The 23,381-nt window shown below is 44.7% G+C and overlaps 1 long non-coding RNA gene across 1 annotated transcript; it reads right to left on the bottom strand.

The window, feature by feature from the left end:
• Positions 1-209: 209 nt before the first annotated feature.
• On the bottom strand, positions 210-5,925 carry LOC139080441 (uncharacterized). The gene is made up of 2 exons (XR_011534958.1): positions 5,160-5,925; positions 210-306 (listed from the first exon to the last, which is right to left on the bottom strand). It is a non-coding gene; the product is annotated as an uncharacterized lncRNA (long non-coding RNA).
• Between the last annotated feature and the right edge of the window lie 17,456 nt (positions 5,926-23,381).

The raw sequence follows: 23,381 nt of genomic DNA, 5'->3' as shown, positions 1-23,381 counted from the left end.
GCCATCTGCCACTGCGGCTGCAGCTCTAGGAGGCCCCAGTGTCTGCCATGTCCACACCAGCACATGCCTCGCACCCTGCCCTGCTCCCCTCTAAATCGGTTTGGAATTCAAGTCCCAAGCGATTGCTTCTGTTTGATGGAACATAAATCTCATTAGGTGCCCTGTATTCATCAGGGCTCTGGGGAGAAACAGAACCAATAGCATGTGTATACATATAGTAGGGGATTTATTTTTTTCAATTGGCTCACGTGATTATGGAGGCTTGGCAAGTCCAAAATCTGCAAAGTGGGTTGGCAGGCTGGAGACCTAGGAAGAAATGAAGATGTTGGAGATGAAGTCCGAAGGCCGACTGTTGGCAGAATTCCCTTTTGCTGGAGGAGCGTCAATCTTTGTCCTATTCAGGCCTTCCACTGACTGGACGAGGCCCACCCAATTTATGAAAGATACCCTGCTTTACTTAAAGTCCACTGATGTGAATGTTAATCCATCCAAAAACACCCTCACATAAACATCCTGAATAATGTTTGACCACATATCTGGGCATCCCCATGGCCCAGTCAAGTTGATGTAAAGTTAACCATCACTTGCCCGGTTGCAAGGGAATCTCATAAACATCTCCCCTCTGGCTCTCTGCAGTATGGGAAGGCACCCCAGAGGGAGGTTGGAATAGATGCGTGGGAGTCAGTCTGCAGAATCTGCTAGATGTCTGCAGAGACATGCCTGTGAAATTAGAACGACACATCTAAGTTTATTTACAGGATCTTCTCGGAGATTAAAGATAAAGTGTCACTGTTGCTATTCTTGGTTTTAATGGAAGGTGAACAATTCGATCAAAGTTCTGTTCTAAATGTGGGGAAAAAATATCTCCATTATAAGCACAACTGTTTAGCTTATTCGAGCAAAAGCAGAGTCCTACACTAACAAAGAAACACTTGTCAAAAAGATTGTCCTGGGCCTGTTGCTGGGTGTTCACAGGGGTTTCCTAAAACTAATGATTTTCCTTGTAAATAATGTAGAAGTCTCCTCATTTATGTCCGTTTCCCCAAATTAATATAAAGTGACCAACTTCCAAGGTCTTTAGCTTCTCTCAAAATTTCAAACAAATGCCTTCTCCTTGAGAGAGCACCTCGGGTCCACCCACCAGAACGTAGCAGATCAACTCTCAAAGCCTCTGTCTTGAACTTTGAATAGCACTTCCGTCACATCAGGCACTAATTAAAACATGCAACGTAACAATCATTCACGTCTCTATGGTGTTTCATATTTTGAAATATTTTTATGTGTGTTGCATTCTTGGGTCTTCATGACAACTCGAGGTCAGTCTTTTTTTCTCAGATGAAGAAAACGGAAGTTCTGGTACATTAAGTGACTTGCTCCGTGTGGCACAGTGGTTAGTCCTGGAGGCAGCGAACCCATTCTCCTTACTCTACTCCAGTCAAACTTCCTCCAATCCATAGCTTGCCTTCGCTAGGTTTTGTTCCAGATACATTACATTACTCCAACACTATCAATAAGACACTAACTCTTAGTCTTGGTTCACGACATCCTATCTGAGCTCCCTCAGGTGGGTTGTGAAATATGCTGAACCTTAATTTTGATTCACTCTCATTGAAATATCTTTGGGGTGTATATTCAGGGTATACTCAAATATACTCGTTCTGTTTTAACGTTTCTCAAACAGTTCCACAAGGGGGCAACAGGAGTTCTTGGGGTGGTCAAAAATTCTAGCACAGTCTTTCTTGTGACAGTTGGTTAGACGTTCTTTATTCATCGCCAAACCAGAAACCTTAATATTTCTGAGTTTTGTGACAAAAGTTCGAAAGAATTTGCTCTAGCGTACTTGGTAAAAGTTCTATTTTAACCCACTAATTTGAACTGTTTTCTTATCAGAAGTACTGGCTAAATTTAAGTTTATTTCCCTCACCCCCGTTTTCTTGTCTCTGCCCTGTTTTAGTTTGTGCTGGTCTTTTCTTATAATTAGGTCCCTCTAAGGTTTATCAGACCACTCCCACCTCTTAACATGCCCCACACGAGCCTCGCGGTATCCGGGCAGAACCACCCTAAGAACTAAGGTCATAATAATGTCAATATAATGGTGTAAGCTCCTCAGAGGCAGAGAGCATGCCATGCACTTCTGTATTCCACAAATGCACTGTACGATGGGCCATCTTAGTATCTGTGTGACACTGTGATTTGGCAGATGCCCTCTGCACATAGCAGTCACTCAAACACTTGTTGAATGTGTGAAAGAATGAAAGAGGGAATGAATGAACGAATCAAGAACCGCTCTTCCGGGGAGATGGTACAGGAGGACCACAGACTCTTGAGTCCAGTACCATTTCTGCTAAATGATGTTTCACCCCTGGAAGCAATGCCCGTCCCTCGAAGCCTTGACTTTCCCATTGATAACAGTCACAAACCCTGTTGCCTATCTTGATGCCTCAGTGAAATCTCTCGGTTATCCTGGACCACTGGTTTCCAGCCCGCGGTGTATGTGAATCACCTCTGGAGCTTTAGAAAATTCAGAGGACTGGCCCTCAGCCCTGGAGGTTCCGATCCAGTGAGTCTCAACGGGGCAAGGGATGCGCAGGGTTAAAGGTACACCTGCACACCAGTGATAGAGCCCATTGTCCAGTAGAAGACCCGGGGGTCAAAGCTATTGACTGCAAGAGCTTGGAGGTGGTTTTATTTTTGTTCCTGCTTGTGATAAGCTTTGAGGCAACAAAGATGAGCCTCCTCTCCATTTTCTTCCCTACGAAGGGTGCATTCCCCCCATCCTTACCCTACGGAGGTCTTTCAGAGAGCATTTCCAATTCTGCCATCTGATCGGGACTTGGCTAGTTTGTAATAATAAATGGTACCCACTTACTCTTTGTCACACTGACTTTACTGGGTATTAAAGTGGGCTTCTATGAAGCTACAAAAGACTTTAAGAAATTCCAGTGGGTCTTCTCCAATTCAAAGTGATACTTGCTAAGACCCCCTGAGCACCTCGGGTGTACCAGGCCTGAGCTTTTCATTTAAGCCTCATAACAACCCAATCAGGTACGTTTCCTTACCTGCACCCTAAAAGATGAAAGAGGGCAGACTCTCTCAGGCTAAGTGATTCCACCAGAGCCAAGGCACCGGGGCTCAGAGCCACCTGGCTCTCCCTCCACTGTTCTTAACCACTGTGCCATCCTATTTCCTATTTAAAACTCAATCTGAAAAGTATAAATTCAGGTTTCCTTTAGCTATCTTTTAGAGCTTGTTGTCCCTTTTTGTTGTTAAGTCAAGAGGGTAGAATGACCAAAAAGAGAAGGAAAAGGAGAAAGAGGAGGAGGAGAAGAAGGAGAAGGAGGAGGAGGAGGAGGAGGAGGAGAAGAAGGAGGAGGAGGAGGAGAAGGAGGAGGAGGAGGAGGAGGAGCAGAAGGAGGAGGAGGAGGAGAAGGAGGAGGAGGAGGAGAAGGAGGAGGAGGAGGAGGAGGAGCAGAAGGAGGAGGAGGAGGAGAAGGAGGAGGAGGAGGAGGAGCAGAAGGAGGAGGAGGAGGAGGAGAGGGAGGAGCAGAAGGAGGAGGAGGAGGAGGAGAGGGAGGAGCAGAAGGAGGAGGAGGAGGAGAGGGAGGAGCAGAAGGAGGAGGAGAGGGAGGAGGAGGAGAGGGAGGAGGAGGAGAGGGAGGAGGAGGAGAGGGAGGAGGAGGAGAGGGAGGAGGGGAACATTTATGGTGCCCTAGGGAGAGGATAACTGGAAACTCAGCAGCCCCAAGAGGGAATTGCAAGCTGGGGAGTCTTTCTAGATGGAAAAGATTCTGGCAACCGCCTGTTATTTTAGGTGGGGACAGAATATGAACCAATTTCCAGCTCCCCAAGCAGACCTTATCCATTAGCTTTGCCTCCGTTACATTTGCCAAAGTCCCCAATTTTGACCTGGCTAGTTTTTTATGACTGCCTTAAATGACAAAAGATAATGAATGTTTGCAACTGGTCATGGCAGCGACACATCAGAACAATGGGAAAACATACAGAGACTTGAACCTGGAGTGATTTTCTGTTTTTGTTTTTAAGTAAACACAGGTGTTTCTTCCTCCGAAGCCATGTCTAAGACTTAGAAACTGGCTTGCTCGAGAGGCCATGAGAGTAACGTAGACAGAGATGAACCTAGTGGACATTATGCTGTGATAAAGACAGACCCAGAACGAGAAATATCACCTGATCTCACTTATATGTGAAATCCGACAAAAAAAATGTTGAGCTCATAGTAATAGAGAGTAGAATGATGGTGACCAAAGGCTGAAGGGTAGAAACTTTCAGAGGTCAGCCCAGTGGTGTAGTGGTTAAGTTTGTGTGCTCTGCTTCTGTGGCCCAAGATTCACAGGTTGGGATCCTGAGTGCACACCTATGCACCGCTTGTCAAGCCATGCTGTGGCAGGCGTCCCACATATAAAATAAAGGAAGATGGGCACAGATGTTAGCTCAGGGCCAATCTTCCTCAGCAAAAAAACCAGGAGATTGGCAGTGGATTTTAGCTGAGGGCTAATCTTCCTCATCACAAAAAAGAGGGTAGAAACTTTCTGTTATATGCTGAATAAGTTCTGGAGACCTAAGGTACAGCATGGTGACTATAGTTAATAATAATAATGTATACTTGAAATTTGCTAAGAGAGTAGATCTCAAGTTTTCTCATCACACACACACACATACACAAAAGCAACTATGGGAGGAGAGGGACGTGTTAGTTGGATAGTGGTAATCATCCAACCACATATACATATATCAAAATATCACATTGTACATTTTAAATGTATACAATATTTGTCAAAAATTAATTTAAAAATTGAATTAATAAAATAATATTGTAGATAAAGCTCTAACCCTACCGCTTGTCTCTCTGAGCCACAGGAATGGCAAGAAAGGTTTAAATAAAGGGATGTAGGCCACTCATTCTAAGGCAGCCTGAGTGGGAAATTTCACCAGAAAAACAAGTTTATTGGCATCATTGAAATTGAAAGGCAATATGTATTTAACCAAGATGGCACCGTAACCTTGCTGCATTTTCACATGCTCTGATTTCCTGCTGGAGTTCGGCTCGAAGTAAGGGGTTAATATGAGATCTGCTCCATTTATTGATTACTGTGTAACAAACTACACGAAAAGTTACAGACTTAAAACAACAATCATACCTATTTTTCTCATGAATCTGCAGTTCACGCAAAGCTTACAGGGATAGCTTGTCTCTGCTCTGCTCACTGTCAGCTGGGGCACTTCAAAGGCTGGGGATGGAATCTTCTGAAAGGAGTCTTCATTCACCTGTCTGGTGATTCACGCTGGCTGTTGGCTGGTACCTGAGCTAGGCTTGTCTGCTGGAACTCTACATGAGGCTTCCTTACAACATGGCGGCTGAGTTCCAATGGTGAGTGTTCTGAGAGAGAGTGATGGACGGAAGCCATGTCATATTTATGACCTAACCTCTGAAGTCACCCAGCATTGTTTCCACTGCAGTGTCTTCACTGAGGCCCCCACAAAGGAAGTCCCACTCAAATTCAAGGGAAGGGGAAATAAAATCCACTTCTTGGTTGAGGCAGAGGCAGCGTTCTGGAACAGCACGTGGGACCAGAAATATTGCTGTGTCTATTTTTGGAAAATGCAGTCAGTCTCAGAGTCCATTGTGTGGGAGTGCCTAGAGAGCCATATGGTGGCAGTGTCATCCTTTGACGATAGTTGGGACTCTGAAGGGTAGATTACCCTTGTCACCATGGTATGATGTCCCACTACTCTCCAATGCCAACTGGGAAAGGCTATCTTCTCACAGTGGGCATTGAGCATTTCTCTCTCCTCTTGACTCATGCTATCCTAGCATCTTTCAAGTCTCAGCCTTTCCTGGCTGCTCCAATGCCTTTCCTGGCTGCTTAGTTCACAATATTCTCTCCTTTCTCTGAACTTCCACTCTCTATGTCACTGACAGAGCCCTACACACACTTCCTTCCATTATGAGGTAATTCTCTATGTTTATGTTCACCTCTCTAGATAATAACCCCTTGGCATCTCCTACCCTGCCTTTCACAGAGTGGGCATTCAATAAGTGGGTCTTTATTAGATCACACATTCATTACATCACTGTAAAGTTAGTCTCCATGGGTTACATATCAACATGGAAGAAAACTGCCGCCCCATGACCTATTTAGAAATGGGACATCCCACTTCAGTGCTGGGTGGCCCTTCAAAGATGAGAAAAGAAGTGTCAGATCTGTCTTTGTGTTTTTCTGGTCTTCATGCAATCGTGGCTTTGTACTGCTGGGGACGGAAAGAACTGGATCATTTCATGATGCCTTAGAATGAAGCATACAAGGCACTGAGGCATTTAGCTCTGGGGGTGGTCCACCAGAAAGAGGCTGGGTCTGGTCAGGATTAATGCAATCTGGTCAGGCCCTCCTCACTTTCTCCCTTTGTGTGGGAGAAGAGCAGCTGGTGGGAGGGTGGAAGAAATGACTATTTCAAGTTGCTCCAAAGCCTGGGAGTGGGTGGGAATAAAGTCACTATCAGGTCAAGTTAATACTAGCTAGAGTTAGGGAAGTAAATGATGGTGAGACTTTCATTTATCTGTTTAGAAGGAGTTTAAACGTCCTTCCAACAAAGTAACACAGTTCTACATAATGTAATGCTTATGATTCTTCAGAAGCAATTTCTGCTGACTTCCTGAGCCTCCGTTTTCTCTGTTGCTTGAAGGTTATGTATCTTTCCCAGTGGGGAGAGAATTTGTGCTTGTTCTCCTCCCGGCCTTTTGCTTAATAACCTTACTCGCAGCTGTCTTCAGTAATGTTCTTGGCAGAGGGGGCAGGCAGACCCTCCCTCCCACCCCAAGGACTTGAAGAATGTGCCCTGTTTAGCAGTGAGAAACAGACCACGAGATGCACTCAGCAGTGGTGGGCACCTGGAGGCCAGAAGGAAAAGTGCTGAGGACTCGAGATGAATTACAGCCGTAATGAGTTGTAGAGGAATCGCTTCGCTTCTCCAAGAGTCAATGATCCAAAATTCCGTTCTTTTTGATTAGAATATGATGTGCTGTTTTCAGGTCAAGTTCTACTTTTCAAATTGTGTCCTATTTGTTTAATACTACAGTTTCTCTATATTGCACACCAATCTGTGGCAGTGAACTGTCCCTTGGAAGTTTATTAGGTTCAGGAATGATGCAAGTTTAAACCAGGCATCCGTTCAGAGATAACAGCTGACAAATAATGGCTATGAGATTGATTAAAAGGAGAAAAATTTTTATTCTAGCCTACTAGGTGTACCATTTCACTCCCCTCAAAGACTGAGATTTGAGAAGAAGCCTCATTTTATTTTTTGCACTCTTGATAAACTCCTTGACGGCAGAGACAATTGGTCTCTTAGGAGAAAACCCCATGGCATGTCACACACCACCATGCAAACAGCGAGTGTGTGGGTGCCAGGTGGTGAGAACTCAATAATATCATGTACAAAGAACACGATGAACGTTTGACATTCTCAACGTGGCTGGTCCTTTGCAGCCATGTCTTAGACACACATCTGGCCAGCCGCCGAGGTGTGGGGGATGCTGTTGCCATGGCGCCATGCAGTATTTCCACAACACGGCCTTTCCACATACTGGGCAAGCCAACTTGGATGGTTTGCCCTGCATGATGCTAGTCTGGCTGGAAAGTGATCAAGGACCCTTGGGGATTGATATTCTGATTTTTGTGTTTGAAAGTTTGCTTCTGGCTAAAACCAGGCACATGCATGAACACAGGCTCAAGATCTAAAGGGATGATTCCAGAGGAAGACACGGAGTTACTCAGAAGGTTTGGACACACTCTGCCACGTTTCCTTCCCCTTAGGGTTTTGTGAGTCGCAGGGCGTGCCGAGTGTGTTAGGGAGTCTTGCGTCCGTAGGATGCACGTAGCTGTAGAGAGAAGGAGGAGAGTGAGCACACGGTGGGGAGGAGGCAGAGAGCTAACGAAAAGGACTAACTTTCCTGCTTTCAAGATTTTAACCTTTTCTCCAAAAGAACAAAAGGGAATTCAGGAACTTATTTTGAGCTCGAGATTAAGGAAATCTTTTTGTTTCTTGGCACGGCAAACCATCCCCCATCGGGGGCTTGTACATGTCATTGAAAAGCGAGTTCTCTCCTGTCATAAGTAGAGCGTGGCAAGCGTCGCTTGGAATCCACATGTGGGCTCAGATCTTTTTAATCAGTGATTTTATTGGAGTGTCAAGTATCCAGGGAACAGAGTTCACTCACTGCATTTACTCAGAACCAGAAAAATCCTTGACTTGAGCTGGTGCTGCTGATGACCCTGCAGCTGACCAAGCGCTTCTCTGAAGAGGGGTCCTGGTACTGCTGGATCGCCATGGCTGCTTCCACCGCCGCTGTAATGCGCATGTTCCCCCTTCTCAGTGTGCAGAGTGACTCCTTCGTTCTCAGTGTTCCCAGGTGACCCCTTCCCCAGGGTGACTCATCGTACCAGTCTCCCTCAGTTCTGGTTACCCCCTCATCCATCCTAGTTGTCAAAATGGAAAAGACATCTGAATTTTTATCTTTCAAAATTTCCCAGCTGGTCAAGCAGGAAATAATTATCTATTTGCTTTTCTTATCTTCTCTACTAAACAGTAAATTCCTTGAGGACAGATATCACTCAAGACTAACATGTTTTGTGTTAACATAGTAAATACATGGTAAATATCTGTTTAAGCAGCATAAGTCAAATATTGTAATGTTTTCCATATCAACCAGAAGGCAATGGTGCCATTTTGGAATCCCTTAACCTACTAGGAATTTTTTGGTGGCCACATAGATGAGTTTTTGCCCCACAATATCCCACTCTTTTCATATAATATATGGGACAATAATTTTGTAGATCTATAACCAATATTTATTTCTTTTATTTTTCTTAAGAAATGTATTTCTACATGTGACTTTACATAGGATACTCCAGGCACTGCAGCGTGGTGAACACATTCTTCCGCTGAAATGACACTTGATTCACATAGACAACTAGCATTCTTAGAAACATCTAGGTTTTTTTTTGGTGAGAGTGCATAATATGGGATCTACCCTTAACAGATTTTTAAGTCTACAATACAGTATGGTGGGTTTTTTATATTTATTTTTTATTTTTTTAATTGCAATAACATTGGACTATAACATTATATAGCTTTCGGATGTACATTGTAATATATTTCGAATTCTGTGTAGATTACATCATGTTCCCCACCCAAAAACTAATTATAGTCCATCCCCTCGCATGTGAGCCTAATCACCCCTTTTGCCCTCCCCCCTTTCCCCTTCCCCTATGGTAACCACCAATCGAATCTCTAATACTATGTGTTTGTTTGTCATTGTTTTTATCCTCTACTTATGAGTGAGATCATACGGTATTTGACTTTCTCCCTCTGACTTATTTCACTCAGCATAATACTCTCAAGGTCCATCCATGTTGTCGCAAGTGGCTGGATTTCATCATTTCTCATGGCTGAGTAGTATTCCATTGTGTATAAATACCACATCTCCTTTATCCATTCGTCCCTTGATGGGCACCTAGGTTGCTTCCAAGTCTTGGCTATACAATATAGTATTGTGAACTATGGGCACAGTGCTACACAGCAGATCTCTAGAACTTATCTTGCATAACTGAAACTTTATATCCATTGATTAGCAACTCCTTATTTCCCCTTCCCACAGGCCCTGGCGACCACCATTCTATTCCCTGCTTCTCTGAGTTTGGCTATTTTAGATTCCTTGTATGAGCGGGATCACGCAGTATTCGTCCTTCTGTAATTGGCTTATTTCACTTAGTATAATGTTCTCAAGGTTTATCCATATCATTGCATATTGCAGAATTTTTTCTCTTTTAAGGCTGAATAATATTCCATTGTATGTGTATACTATCTTTTCCTGGTCCATTTGTCCACTGATGGGCATTTAGGGTGTTTCCAAGTCGTGGCTATTGTGAATAATGCTGCAATGAACGTGGGAATGCAGACATTTCTCTGAGATCCTGAATTTAATTCCTTTGGGTATGTCCCCGGAAGTGGCATTGCTGGATCATATGGTAGTTCTATTTTTAATATTTTGAGGAACCTCCATGCTGTTTTCCATAGAGGCTACACCATTTTGCGTTCCCACTAACAGTGGACGAGGGTTCCAATTTCTCCACGTCCTCACCAACACTTGTTACTTGTTGCTGTTGTCATTTTATAAAAATAGTCGCTATCCTAACAGGTGCAAGGTGATACTTCATTGCTGTTTTGATTTGCTTTTAATGTTAATAGATTGGGTTAGTGGTTTGATTCTGGCCACTTATTTGCTCAGATGAAATCCACTATTTAAAGAGCCTGACAAAGTCCCCGGCATATGGCAGGGGATCAGTAAATGCTAGTATGTTTCCTTTCCAAGCATTGAAGAACTTAGCAACAAGCACTGGCAGCAATTAGAGCCTGGAGCTTTGTACTGGCTCTGACTCTGCCCTTTAGCTTAAGGGACCATCAGGAAGTCACGTGTTCATTTCTTTCATCTGTTGAGAGGGATTGATGGTTCTTTTTGAAAAGGAATCAGACATTCTACTTATTTATTTATTTATTTATTTATTTTGTGGAAGATTAGCCCTGAGCTAGCTGCTGCCAATCCTCCTCTTTTTGCTGAGGAAGACTGGCCCTGAGATAACATCATGCCCATCTTCCTCTACTTTATATGTGGGATGCCTACCACAGCATGGCATGCCAAGCGGTGCCATGTCCACACCTGGGATCCAAACCAGCGAACCCTGGGCCGCCAGAAGCGGAACGTGCAAACCTAACTGCTGCACCACCGGGCCAGCCCCATGACATTCTATTTAACGTACTTTGTGATCCTGGAAGAAAAGAGTGCTCAGGACCCCAGATCATTTCCCTACTGTTTTCAACATAATTAATATGTGTCTGGTACAGGGACTCACATTTAGCAGATAACCAGTAAAATGCTTGAGTGAATGAACAAACAAAGCCCCCACCCATCAGTGTAGTGATGTGTCATTCTTTGGCCACCCGGCTCCTTCAGGCGCGTGTCCAGCTTTGGGGGAATCCTCCGCCATGGGTCCTGCCTCCCAGGTGGAACCTTCGGACGCTTTATTTTTGGGGGCCAAGTTTCAACAGTTTGAATCAGAAAGCTCTGCCCTCTCACCTCGTTTTTCTTTTTGCCCGGGGCGTGCTCCCAAGAGGCGCTTGCTGGGGAAGACAGATTCTTAGGCGAGGACTCCAGCCTTTGTCTCCTCTGTTCTTTTTTGGTTCCAGTTCTGCAGCCTTGATTTTCATACGGAAATGGAAGCAGGAGGTAGAGCTGATGGAGAGGGAAGACGTTTGGACATTTACACCCCAAAATGTGGTCCAAGGGCATCCACCTGGGCCTCCTCTGGGAACTTGTTAGAAATGGATAACTCAGGTCCACCCTCCTCCTGACTCGAAATCGAGATCGACAGTTTAACAAATTCTTCAGGTGATTCGAAAGCACTTTAATGCCTGAGAAGGCTGGTTTCGAGAAAGGTCAAGCAGACGTCCTGAGAACTGTGAAAGGGAATGTGCCCTTGAGCGAGTCAGAAACAGTCACTCAGTTTTAACACCAACGAAGACAGAAAAATGCCAGAAGGATCTAGAAATGAGGGTGTAGTTCTAACGCAAGCATTCCATTGTAGAAGCTACTGGGTTCCCTTAGTTGCAAATCTTGGGCAGATTAACAGTCTGATTCGGCCCTGGTAGGGGAGGGTGCCTGAGGGAGGAAGGCGTGGTGGGCAGGAGAAAGAGGAAAGGGAGAGAGAGCAAATTATTTTCTTATTAATTTTAAAGTCAGGCATATCCATTATAAAATTTTTAAACATTACATAAGAGCATGAAGCAAAAAGTGGACATTAGAATTGCCTTCCCCCAAGATTATATTAATTATGTAAAACTGATTAAAAGTGCAGACTCTGGAACCAACCTACCAGGGTTTGAACGGCATATCCAGAACTTACCAGCTGTGTGATCTTAGTCAAATTACTTAACTTCTCTGTGCCTCAGTTTCCTCTGCTGTAAAATGGAGACAATAGCAGAGTTAGTGACATTTGTAAAACTCTTCAAACCCTGCCTGCACATAAATTTTATGTGTTGGCTGTTATGATTCTAATATTTTAGTGATTTTTCACATTTGAAACTTTGATCCCTTTGGTATTTCAGTGTAAGGAGTGGGAAAGGAATTAAGGAATTTATTTTTCTCCCTGAAAGTCAGTTATCCAAACACCGTTTATTGACTAATCACTCTTCTCATGTCTTATGGGTTGAATTGTGTCCCCCCAAAAGATAGGTTGATGTCCTAGCTCCCAGCCCCTCAGAACGTGACCTTCTATTTCCAATAGGGTCACTGATGATGTAATTAGTTAAGATGCAGTCATACTGGAGTAGGGTGTGTCCCTTATCCAATGTGTCTGGTGTCCTTATAGGAAAATGAAAAGACAGAGACACGGAGGGAAGATGGCTATGTGGGGACAGAAGCAGAGACGGGAGTGATGCTACCCCGAGCCAAGGGATGCCTGGGGCTGCCAGAAGCTGGGAGGGGCCAGGAAGGGACTGCCTCTAGAGGCTTCAGAAGGAGCGTGGCCCTGACAACACTTGGGCTTCAGACTTCCCGCCTCCAGAACCATGAGACAATACATTTCTGTTGTTTCAAGCCACTCAGTTTGTGGTACTTTGTCATGGCAGCTCTAGGAAACTAAGACAACATATAGTGAACGTATTTTTCGTCCTTTTGACTTGGTGGCTTGTTCCTATGCCTAATGATATGTTTTAATGATCTGTAAACCCCATTCAGAAGCAAAAGATATTAAAAAATTCCCATTTTTTCCCAACAGATACTTTTTTTTTTTTGCTGAGGAAGATTCACCCTGAGCTAACATCCACACCAATGTTCCTCTATTTTTTAGTATGTGGGCCATCAGCACAGCATGGCTGCTAACAGAGCCGTGTAGGTCTGTGCCTGGGAACCAAACTCTGGCCGCCAAAGCAGAGTGCACTGAACTTAACCAATAGGCCACCAGGGCTGGCCCCTCAACAGGCAGTTTTTGAGATAAAATTTGACGTCTTGATACTGACAGGGCTGATTCAGTAACTATTATCAGCCACTGTACAAATTCTCACCCTTTTCTGAAAGTCTGAGCCTCCTGTCAGCCCCACTGCCTACCCCAGGGCCCCAGACACTGAGATTCTTTACACCATTATGCCTCAAATAAAGCGTCTAACATCTCAGCCGCCGTCTCCTTTTATTAATTGGGAGAAGTTTATAAAACATAGCAGGACGCTGCTGCTGCTGAATAAACTCCATCCGTGGATCGCACTGAAGACTGTGTTCGAGCGAAATAAGTCTTCAACCCCTGGTTTACGACAATGTTAATTCTTTTTTAAGGACTGCTGGTGGAGGTGGAGAGAGAAAGCACCAGTGACAACTTCTATTTGACTGGAGTAAAGAAAATCAGTTTAAAATAATGAATGACACTCCAGGAACTGTGAGGTTTCCTTGGGGAGCTAATGAGTGTCCACTGGATCTTAGCGCGAGAGCCCCTCTGCAGCCTAAATAGGGAAGCATTTCCTAACAGCTAAGCGTCAGGAAATATGCTTTTAATTATCACTTAAGATGTAACCTGTCAGAGGTATTAGTATCACTTGTATTTAATGAGAATTGATTTTCAGACTGTATTACCCAGGAAGCCTAGGATAATGGAAGCCCTGGTTCTTTCCTGAGACCTCTAGCCAGCATATGTTTCCATTTCGGGGCTCGCCCGCATGGCAGCCATCAGATATCCGATCTGCCCATATGCGGCCCAGGCAGAGGCCTGCTTATTAGCCTGAATGCGATTTCTGATGAATGAGACCCCGCAAAGCTAAGCCTGGGGGGTGCCCCAGGGAAAACGAATTCGGTGTGGAATTTTTCACCGTGCTCTGCAGACTGGTCTCGTGAGTGCAAGGACATCGTGCAGAAATAAAATGTGCTGACAGGAGAAGCATCCATATGACTGATGCCCACCTCTGGCTAGATCTTCCACTGGTTTCCTAACGCTTTCTGAAAGGGTCAAGCCAGCCCTAGAAAGGAGGCCAGGTGTGCATGTGCAGAAAGGAGGCCAGAAGAAGGAAAAGATGCCTGGTTATTCAAGTGTTCCACAAATTTAAATCATTCCTTTCTCGTATACCACCTTCCTGTTTTTCTTGCCATAAACTTATATTGCCTTTATAATGATTTACTTAGTATTTTCCTTTAAGTTGACTTGGTAAATTTTATACATTGCCTTTGCACAGAAAACTTAAATCGTTACTGTAAACAGATTTGTCTTACTGGTTTGGAAATAAAACTTTTCAGTTTTTTTTTTTTTTTTGAGGAAGATTAGCCCTGAGCTAACATCTGCTGCCAATCCTCCTCTTTTTGCTGAGGAAGACTGGCCCTGAGCTAACATCCGAGCCCATCTTCCTCTACTTTATACGTGGGACGCCTACCACAGCATGGCGTGCCAAGTAGTGCCATGTCTGCACCCGGGATTCGAACCGATGAACCCCGGGCTGCTGAACTGGAACCTGCAAACTTAACCACTGTGCCACCAGGCTGGCCCCTCAGTTGTATTGTTTTAATTGAATTATATTTCACATATAATATTGTGTAAGTTTAAGGTCTACAACATGTCAATTTGATACATTTATAGACTGTAACACAAGGCCTATTGTAGCGTTAGTTAACACCGCTATCTCGTCATGTAATTATTTCTTCGTTGGGTGGGAATAATTGAACTTTTCAGTTGTAGATGGATATTGTTGCCTGCTGATGGTCTCGCCCGAGATGGCTGCCTGTGATTTCTTTGTTAAAATGGATATTTGAGAGGTGTTAAAGGCATAGTAACACGATCTGGGACCTTCTCTTTTTCCTTGTCAGCATTGGAAGGATTGAAAGAGAATTGCATGGGGAATAACCTTTTCACTGTGCGATCCCATATTATTGCTTTTTACATCTGCGTGAGACCTAAAAGAATGGTGATGCGCATCCCTCTATCTGGGAAACAAAGACATAAGCCGTGCCTAATCTTGTGAGGACCGTGCTGGAAGATTACGTAGAGGGGAGTCCGAGGAAGGTGGAAAAAAGGAGACGGGAAACCAGAGCAAGCATCCCCATTGATCAAAGAACTGCTTCTCTCCATTAAGCAAGAAACGTAATGATCACAGTGGAAATCAGCCCCACCCTGGTCTCTTGGCCCCTCCCTTTAGTCTACTCATCCACTTGGGGAGTGTTAATTGCCTCACACGTGTTAAACGCCACGTGACATACTGGAGCCGCAAAGACAAAGAATCCATGTCCTCAGGAGCTTGTCTAGTTTGACAGAAAACAGAGAGGTGTGGAGAGCTGTGGGGTCCACCTGAATCAGATTTGGGGGGACAGGCAGCAGCAAAGGGGACAACGTGGTTTGCGGGCTGTCACCCTAATGGAGGATCCCAATACTGCAGAAAATGGAAAGCAGTCAATGAAGTGGCACATTTGGGAACAGAGTGCACAAAGTCTTGGCTGTTCGGGCCCCTTGACTTTCTGGACAAAAGGGCAAGAAGTGCTCCCAATGTCACTGTGTTTTTCTCACTATGAAAGTGGAATATTGGTGCTCGACACCAGGTGGCACCCAACCTTAAAGTTCCAAAGCCTGGAAGTAGTGGTGTCTCCATTAGAAGTGGAGCTGTCTGAACGCACCAAACAGTTTCACTGAAAGGCCTGATGTGATTCTCGTGGACGGCCCCTAGTGTGTTTATTAGTCCGTGGATACTAGTCAGTGGCCCCCATTGGGCTCATCCTGCCCTCCCAGGTGACCTTCCCCAAGCCAAGGCACCTTGGGCAGTTGTCTCCTGAACTTGCTGACCGTGGTGTTTGAGAAAGTGGCCAAGAGCCTTGTTCTGCTCATCCCAGGCTGGACCATGGTAAGAATTTGGGTGACCTTTCTGGCAGCTCGGTGAGTTGATGTTCAAGAGAATGGTGAGGTTTAGAGCCAGAAAGAGGATTAGATCTGGCCAACTCTTGGCTACTCAAGCACTGATTATAGACATCCACCCTGCCGCTCATATTTGAACCATTTCTCTGGTCCTCCCGGGGCACGTAAACCAGTCCATTTTACTCACCTTGCAGCAGTGTTGGCAAAACACACATTAGGGCAGAAAATGAAACCTCTGTAGAGTTCCCTGAGGCTGGAAGAAGTTTGTGGATTTCAAGACTTATCTCTGTGCTCCTATGGCTGTGAATAATTGAGAGTTGCCTCTACTAGATTTCAATTCACTGTCCCCAAAGCATCACTCCTTCCCTTTGCCACACAAAATTGTGAGCTATATGCTTAATAATCATTTTCCTCCACATTTCCTGATAACAGGTATAAGCCTAAGGGCATTATCGCTGTCCAGGGAGAGGGTTACCACAGCGTCGATGACTAAGATGCTAAGATCGATTGTACTCCATTATTGTGTGGGGTTGTTACTCTCCTCCGTAGCTCCAGAAGGTTTCATGGACCACAGTCCAGACCCTCAGCTGGAGCTGGTCCTAGCAATGCTTGCTGTGTGTTTCATTGTCCATGTGAGTGCGTCTAAAAGCGTTTCTGAGAACAAAATGGAGAAGCAGCCAGGCCGCGGGGCAGGGCAGGAAACTGGCCTTGGATCTCCTCAGCTCAGGATGGGGTGGAGGCCAACAGGATTGTGTGTAGTCTTTGACAAAGGAAGTTCTCTCAAAGATTTGGATCCCCCCCAAGGAACCCGTAAAGCCATAAAGCATTGTATCCTTTAAGTTGAGAGTGAAGAACCCCCAAACGTGTCCACAGGGCAGAGTGCACCGCCTGAGGCACACACCTCAGCTACTCCAACTGGAGTTTTGCTTTGCTTGTTCTTCAAAGTATTCTCCTCGGGGCACAATCTATCCTGGTTTTATGGAATGGCCTGGAAATCTTGGTGACGTGAATGCTTTCCTGATGCTTCCTGTCCTTGAGATCCAGACTCAAAATAAAGGGGGCATTAATGGGAAGTTTAGACTAAGATGGTTTCTGGCTGTCATTGCCTCGGTTCAGTCAAAGGACAGGATATGGAAAATAATCTGTCTTTATTTCAACCCCAAATGCATCACTTATAAGGAATAGAATGACCCCTTAGTCACGTAGAACATTCTGGTATTTTTGGCTTATTCAAATTGCTATGGGTCTACACCATACTCACGATCACCTCCTTCCCCTTAGGTCGTTTTAATTGTGAATATTGCTCCCACATTCTTTTCTTACCTTTCCTTGGCCACTGGGGTCTTCTTTCATCAGACGCACACCATCAGGAGACCAGGAACAAGTGGTCGGGGGGCTGGAGGAGAGACAACTGGAGACACACCGAGCAAAGAACCCGAAGTCCACTCTGTCCTTGTGTTCCCCCTTTGCTTACCAACATTTTGCGATAGACACACACTTCACCATCTTTCACAATCTAGTTTCAGAGTTTTAGTCCAAATCAATTTCTATCTCAAATAATAGTCATGTATGTGTCTTATTTCCTTTTTGAGCCCACATTTTCTGGGTGGTGGACAACTCGCTCATGAGGAAGTGCAAAAAGAAACAAGTAGTAGTGACAATCTTCATTGTAGATGGGAGGCGGGCAGTCTACCAGTCACAAAGCAAGAAGGGTGTCAGGTACAGATCTCTACCCAACTGTGAACACGGTCCCTCGGCTGAGTCAACATGCGTTATGTCAGGCATCTGGGTACAGAAAGGGTGCAATTAGATCTGTAACATTCATTACAACAGATAAATATCTATGCACACATATATATATATTCGCTTATAAAATTTGCCTTTATTGTAGAAACTTTGGATACTACTAAGTATAAAAAAGGAAATAATAATCATGCATCACCCTATCACCCAAAGATAATTACTATTATTATTTTGGCACATTTCTCCCAGTCTTCTTTTCTACGATTTGTATATGGCTTTCTTTTTGATTACTATATGTATGAACATTTTTCAACGTCATTAAGCATTCTTGCAGAAGAAGACACCCTCATGGGATTATACCATGACTAACGTCACCAGTCCTCTCGTGTTAGACTCTGGAGTCATTTCTAGTTTGGCTACATCATTGTCATTGCCCGCGAATCTCTTGCCCACATCTTGAGGATCTTTGCAGACGACATCTCTTGAAGCAGGACACTAAGTCAAGGAGGACACATGTGTTTAAGATAGCACTCAATGCCAAGTTGCCTTTCAGACAGATGGCACCAATTTTTGCTCCCACCATCAGTGTGCAAGTGTGCCCAAGCGCTGGGTATATTTCTGTCTAAGGGGCGCCAGAGTGGGGTTTCCATATGGAGTCCAGGGTGAGCGGGAGAAGGCTCAGCTGTGCTGAGTAAGAAATGATTGCCCATAAAAGAGGAAGATGGTTCTCCAAAAGTAAATGAATCCTGGACCAGGAGTCGGGGGTCCTGAGTCCAGGTCCTGTCCCAAAAAGCTTGAGCCACTTTATTTCCCTGGACCCCAATTTCCTCTCCTAAAAAAGTGAAGCGGCGAATGAGACAGCCACTACAGACAATAAAAAGCCGTGAAATTAGGCTTCCTGCTGCCAAGTGGCTCGGAATTAGGCTTCCTGCTTCCAATTAGGCGTCCTCCTCCCCATGTTAGGGGGAGCTGCCTGGGCTGCAGTCGTGGCACTGCGTGAGAAGCCAGGTCTCTGTGATGCTCATTCCCCAGGAGAAGGAAGCCCTGTTTGTGGCCAAAGCATGCAGAAAGGCTTCCTCCCCTCTTAACCAATGAGGTCAGATCTTAATAGTGACAACCAGATTGGAGGGCTCTTAAAACATTCCTGGCCACACTAGAAGTCTCCTTCCAGAGTCGAGGAAACCAAGTGGACCCTGTGCTCGGGACCCGCCTGAAGGTTTTGCGGCTTTGGCGGACAAGACAGGAGTCCCAGCCTCCTCATCCCTCACTGAGTGCCTTCCTCCTGTGGTTGGCTGCCTAAAATGCTGTCAGCTTAGTTGTTTCATGAATTACATGGGTGTAGGGATGTAATGATTGAGTTATAACCCATATGCTATGGACTGAACAGTGCCCCCCAGAATTCATATTGAAGCCCTAACCCCCCATGTGACTATATGTGCAGAAAAGAAGGAATTAAGGTCAAACAAGGTCATAATGGTGGAGCCCTGATCCAATAGGGTTAGTGTTCTTATAAGAAGAGACACTAAAGGGCTTTCTCTCTCCCTCCCTCCTACGTGTGAGGACACCGCAAGAAGACAGTGGTCTGCAAGCCAGAAAGTGTGTCCTCACCAGGAACCAAATTGTCCAGCACCTTGATCTTGGACTTCCAGCCTCCAGAACTGTGACAAATAAATGTCTGTCATTGAAGCCCCCGCCCCCGAGTCTGTGGTATCTTGTTATGGCAGCCCGGCCGACTAAGACAGCTTACACCTGAATCAGGAAGGCTCGGCACTCCGTATAAGAAATAAGCAGGGCTTTCACGGAAGCATTAAAACTCCAACCATAAGAACAAAGCTGAGACAAGAACTCAGTGTCTTCACTGACACAATAGAAAGGGTGAGGTTGGGGGCGGGGTCCAAGTCAGGCACAGGTGGCAGAGGTTCAGCCACTGATCATATCCCTCCCACTCTCTTCTATGACAGTGTCAGTCGGGACTGGTTCCCCGCTGCTGATCAGGAGACAAAGGGTCAGCTCAGTCCTATCCCTGACTCTTGTGTTCTCCTGCTGGCAGTAGCAGCATCCAGACCAATGTGGAGGAATAAAGTACGTTCCAGCGAGCTCCACACAGGAGGGCAGCCTTCATTGCCATCCTTGGAGAGGCACATTCTAATTCTCTCTCTGGCAGGTGGTCCAGGGAATCGCACACTTTTGATTTCCAGCAGAACAGAAAGATAGAAACATGATGAGGTTTCCTCCACACCCATGATTCACAACTTCCCCCATTTCCCGAGAGGCTGATGGTGCCAGGCAGGCTCATGGCATCAGAAGCCAAGTCTAAAAAAGGACCATCCTGGAGGGAGCTGGCCACTCCTTGGGTATACTTGAGTCTTTGCTGTCTTATTCAGAAAGGCTAGTTAGGAACCAGTGTTCTGATTCCCTGAGGCATTGGTGATGATTCAAAGGGTATTGCTTAGTAGAGAAAGTTAGTTGCTTGACCATTTATTGAATATGTAGCTAGCTTTTTTGAATACTTAGTATATGCTGGGTGTGGCACGAGACTCTCTCCAGGCATTAGCTCGTTGATTCTTCCCAACCACTGGGGGGCAGTCATTAAGATCTCCATCTTACAGGGGAGGAAACTGATGCTCTAGACACTTTCCCAAGGTCACGGGGTCAGTTATAACCCAGGGAGGACCAGGATCCTTTCCCGTTCACTGACTGCTCTTCATAATTTGCCACGTGGGAGGGTTAGATAGACATCCACCGGCCAGGGGCAGGATCCCACTCCCTTTGTCACAAGCACCAATAATTAGGACTATTAGGACTCAATCTTTTTCTGAATTTTGGCTAAGTATCCTGAGCCTCACCTCTGAGAATACGTTTCTTACTGTTCACTGGCTTGGCTTACTCGAACTGTCAGAAGAGGTGTTTTCCTCCTTATAGATAATCTCCTGGGAATAGGTCTCTTTAGAAAACATTTTTTTTCTCCCAAAAAAGGACCCAAAGAAGATAAAGAAATCAAGTTAAAAAGAAACTCATTCTTTGTGGTCTTCTGTATTTTCCAAGGTTTTCTTATTTTTTAACAATGAATATGTATTATTTTGCAATCAGATAACAATCGTGCTTTGTTTGTGATTAAAAATGGAGGGCTGTCAGCCCCACTGCCAATGGGAGCACAGAGTGGCATTTTGCATTGTGTCCCCCCTCTCTCTCTCCTTGGGGTGCTTGCTTCATGGAATGTTCTTTCTGCGGCTCTCCTAATGAGAGAGGCCAGTGTGATGTCTTCCAATCAGGGAACAAAGCACTCTCACAGACATCATCTCCTGTCAGCGACTCCTAAGTGAAGCGAAGTCATTTTCAACAGTTGGTAGTTTATATGCTAGATGAGAAAGCTGAATATATTTGCAATAATTTTAGAAGTAATTCTGGAAGTAGGAGCATCTACTACTCATCTCATAGACCCATGGCAACCTAGGACCTTCCTCTTTCTTTTAAGAAAAGAATATAAAATTGTTGAAAGAATGGTTTTAGCAATGGTCCATTTTGATTATTTTGAATTACGGCAAATATTAGTTATTAAAAAGGTTTTTCTTCTTCAAGGTTGAGCTTCTTACCATGGGAAAGGTCAATCACAGGGCTATGGGTGAAGAGGTGGGAAAGGAGGGTGCCAGGAACGCAGTGTCTTGCTGAGGTCAACACAACCACATGGGAACCTTTGCTGTCACCTGAGCGTGTCAATCCAAGCGCCTCTTCAGACCAGATCAGAAAAGTGGAAAAATTTTTTAAAGTATGCTTTATGGTTTATATGCAAGCACTTGGGTGACTTATTAAGAAACATGGGAGCATATCAAAAGGAGACGAAGAGGACAGGAGAAGGAGGAGGAGGGAGGGGGAGGGGGAGAGGATCAAGAGGAAGAGGAAAAGGAGGAAGAGGAGGGGGAGGGGAGGCAGAGGAGGAGGGGACAGGACAGGAAAAGAGGCGGGAGTTACCCTATCTCGATATTTCCTTTTAGAATTCAAAACACACTTCTGGTTCTGTAATCCGTTTGGGCTTTTTCTCTTTGCCTCCTGCCACTCAGGAAACTTCTCTTTACACAGCCCTCTTCTTAAGGATCAAGGTCCCTACTCTGAGGGACCTGGGGTCCCTTTCACTAGCAGATGTTCACTACCTATTGGCCAAGCTAAACCGTGAGTCACAAACATCCTAGAGGCCTGTGAAGCTGTGCGTCCCATCACTGACCCTCAGCCCAGCTGCGCCACTGAACAGAGGATCCAGAACATTCTGGCAGCCCTGCCTGGGATTTTCCAGACTGCGGAAACAGCCCACGGTCATAGATCCGGCCCTCACTGCCTAGCTCCTCTTCCCTCTTCACTTTGGAGCCCCTGAGGGTTTTGCTCCTCAGTTTGAAAAGTAAAGGACTCAGAAGACTTTTTTTAATTGCGGTAAAATATACATAACATAAAATTTACCACTTTAACCATATTTTGTATGTTATTCTATTAATGTAGTTAGATTATCTTAGCTACTATTTAAAATGTTTGCATCCATGTTCATAAATAAGTTTTGTCTATAATTTTCTCCCATTATGCAATTTGTCAGGTTTTTCTATCGATGTTGCAGTCACTTTTTTTATTGCAGTAAAAAACACACGGGCGAGGCTATGCACGTGTGGGGGCGAGAGTATATGGGAATTCTTTGTACCTTCTGCTCAATTTTGCTGTGAAACTAAAATTGCTCTAAAAAATAGTTTATTTAACAAAACATGCAACAAAATTTGCCATTTTAATGGCTTTTAAGTGTACAATTCTGCGGCATTAAGTACATTCACATGGTTGTGAAGTGGATTTCCAGAACTTTTTCATTTTGCAAATCTGAAGCCCTGGACCCACTAAACAACTTGCCTTTCTCCTCTTTTCCCAGCCCCTGGTAACCACCATTCTACTTTCTCTTCCATGAGTTTGACTGTTTTCCAGACTTCACAGAAGTGGAATCATACAATATTCGGGTTTTTGTAACTAGCTTATTCCACTCAGCATAATGTCCACAAGGTTCATGCATGTTGTACTGTGGGGCAGAACTTCCTTGGCTGTTAAGGCTGAATTTTATTCCATGGCATGGATAGACCAAATTTTGCTCAGCCATTCATCCGCCGACGGACACTTCGGTTGCCCCCATCTCCTGGTTATTGTAACGATGCTGCTATGAACATCAATGTGCAAATCTCTCTTCCAGATCCTGTTTGACCATATTTTTTTAATACTCAAGTGTTACTCTCTAGCAAATTTCAATTATACAACATGTGTTATCAACTATAGTCACCACCCTGCACATTAGATCCTCAGACTTTCTTCGTCTTATAATTGAAAGCTTGTACCCTTTTACCAAAGAACCCACAAACAGGTTCTTTCCATACCTTGGCTAACGTGAATATTATGAACACGGGGGTGCAATATCCCTTTGAGATAATACTTTCGCTTGCTTTGGATATATACTCAAAAGTGGGATTGCTGGATCACATGGTAGCTCTATTTTTTTATAATTCAGTGGCGTTAGGTGCATTCCCATTGCTGTGTCTGGGCGCTCAGGAATTTGAGATGAAACATGCAAGCTTGGGTTCCGTCAAGAAGGGAGGTCACCGGGATCTCCAGGCCTGTGAAGGGTTGTTAGGCTGGCTGTACTCTCCCGGAGGGAAAGGCTTCTCACCAGCC

Source organism: Equus przewalskii, chromosome 30 (assembly GCF_037783145.1).
Source record: "Equus przewalskii isolate Varuska chromosome 30, EquPr2, whole genome shotgun sequence".
NCBI classification, from domain to species: Eukaryota; Metazoa; Chordata; class Mammalia; order Perissodactyla; family Equidae; genus Equus; species Equus przewalskii.
The sequence above is the reverse complement of the archived record's forward strand: the minus strand, read 5'-3'. Positions and strand labels throughout refer to the sequence as shown.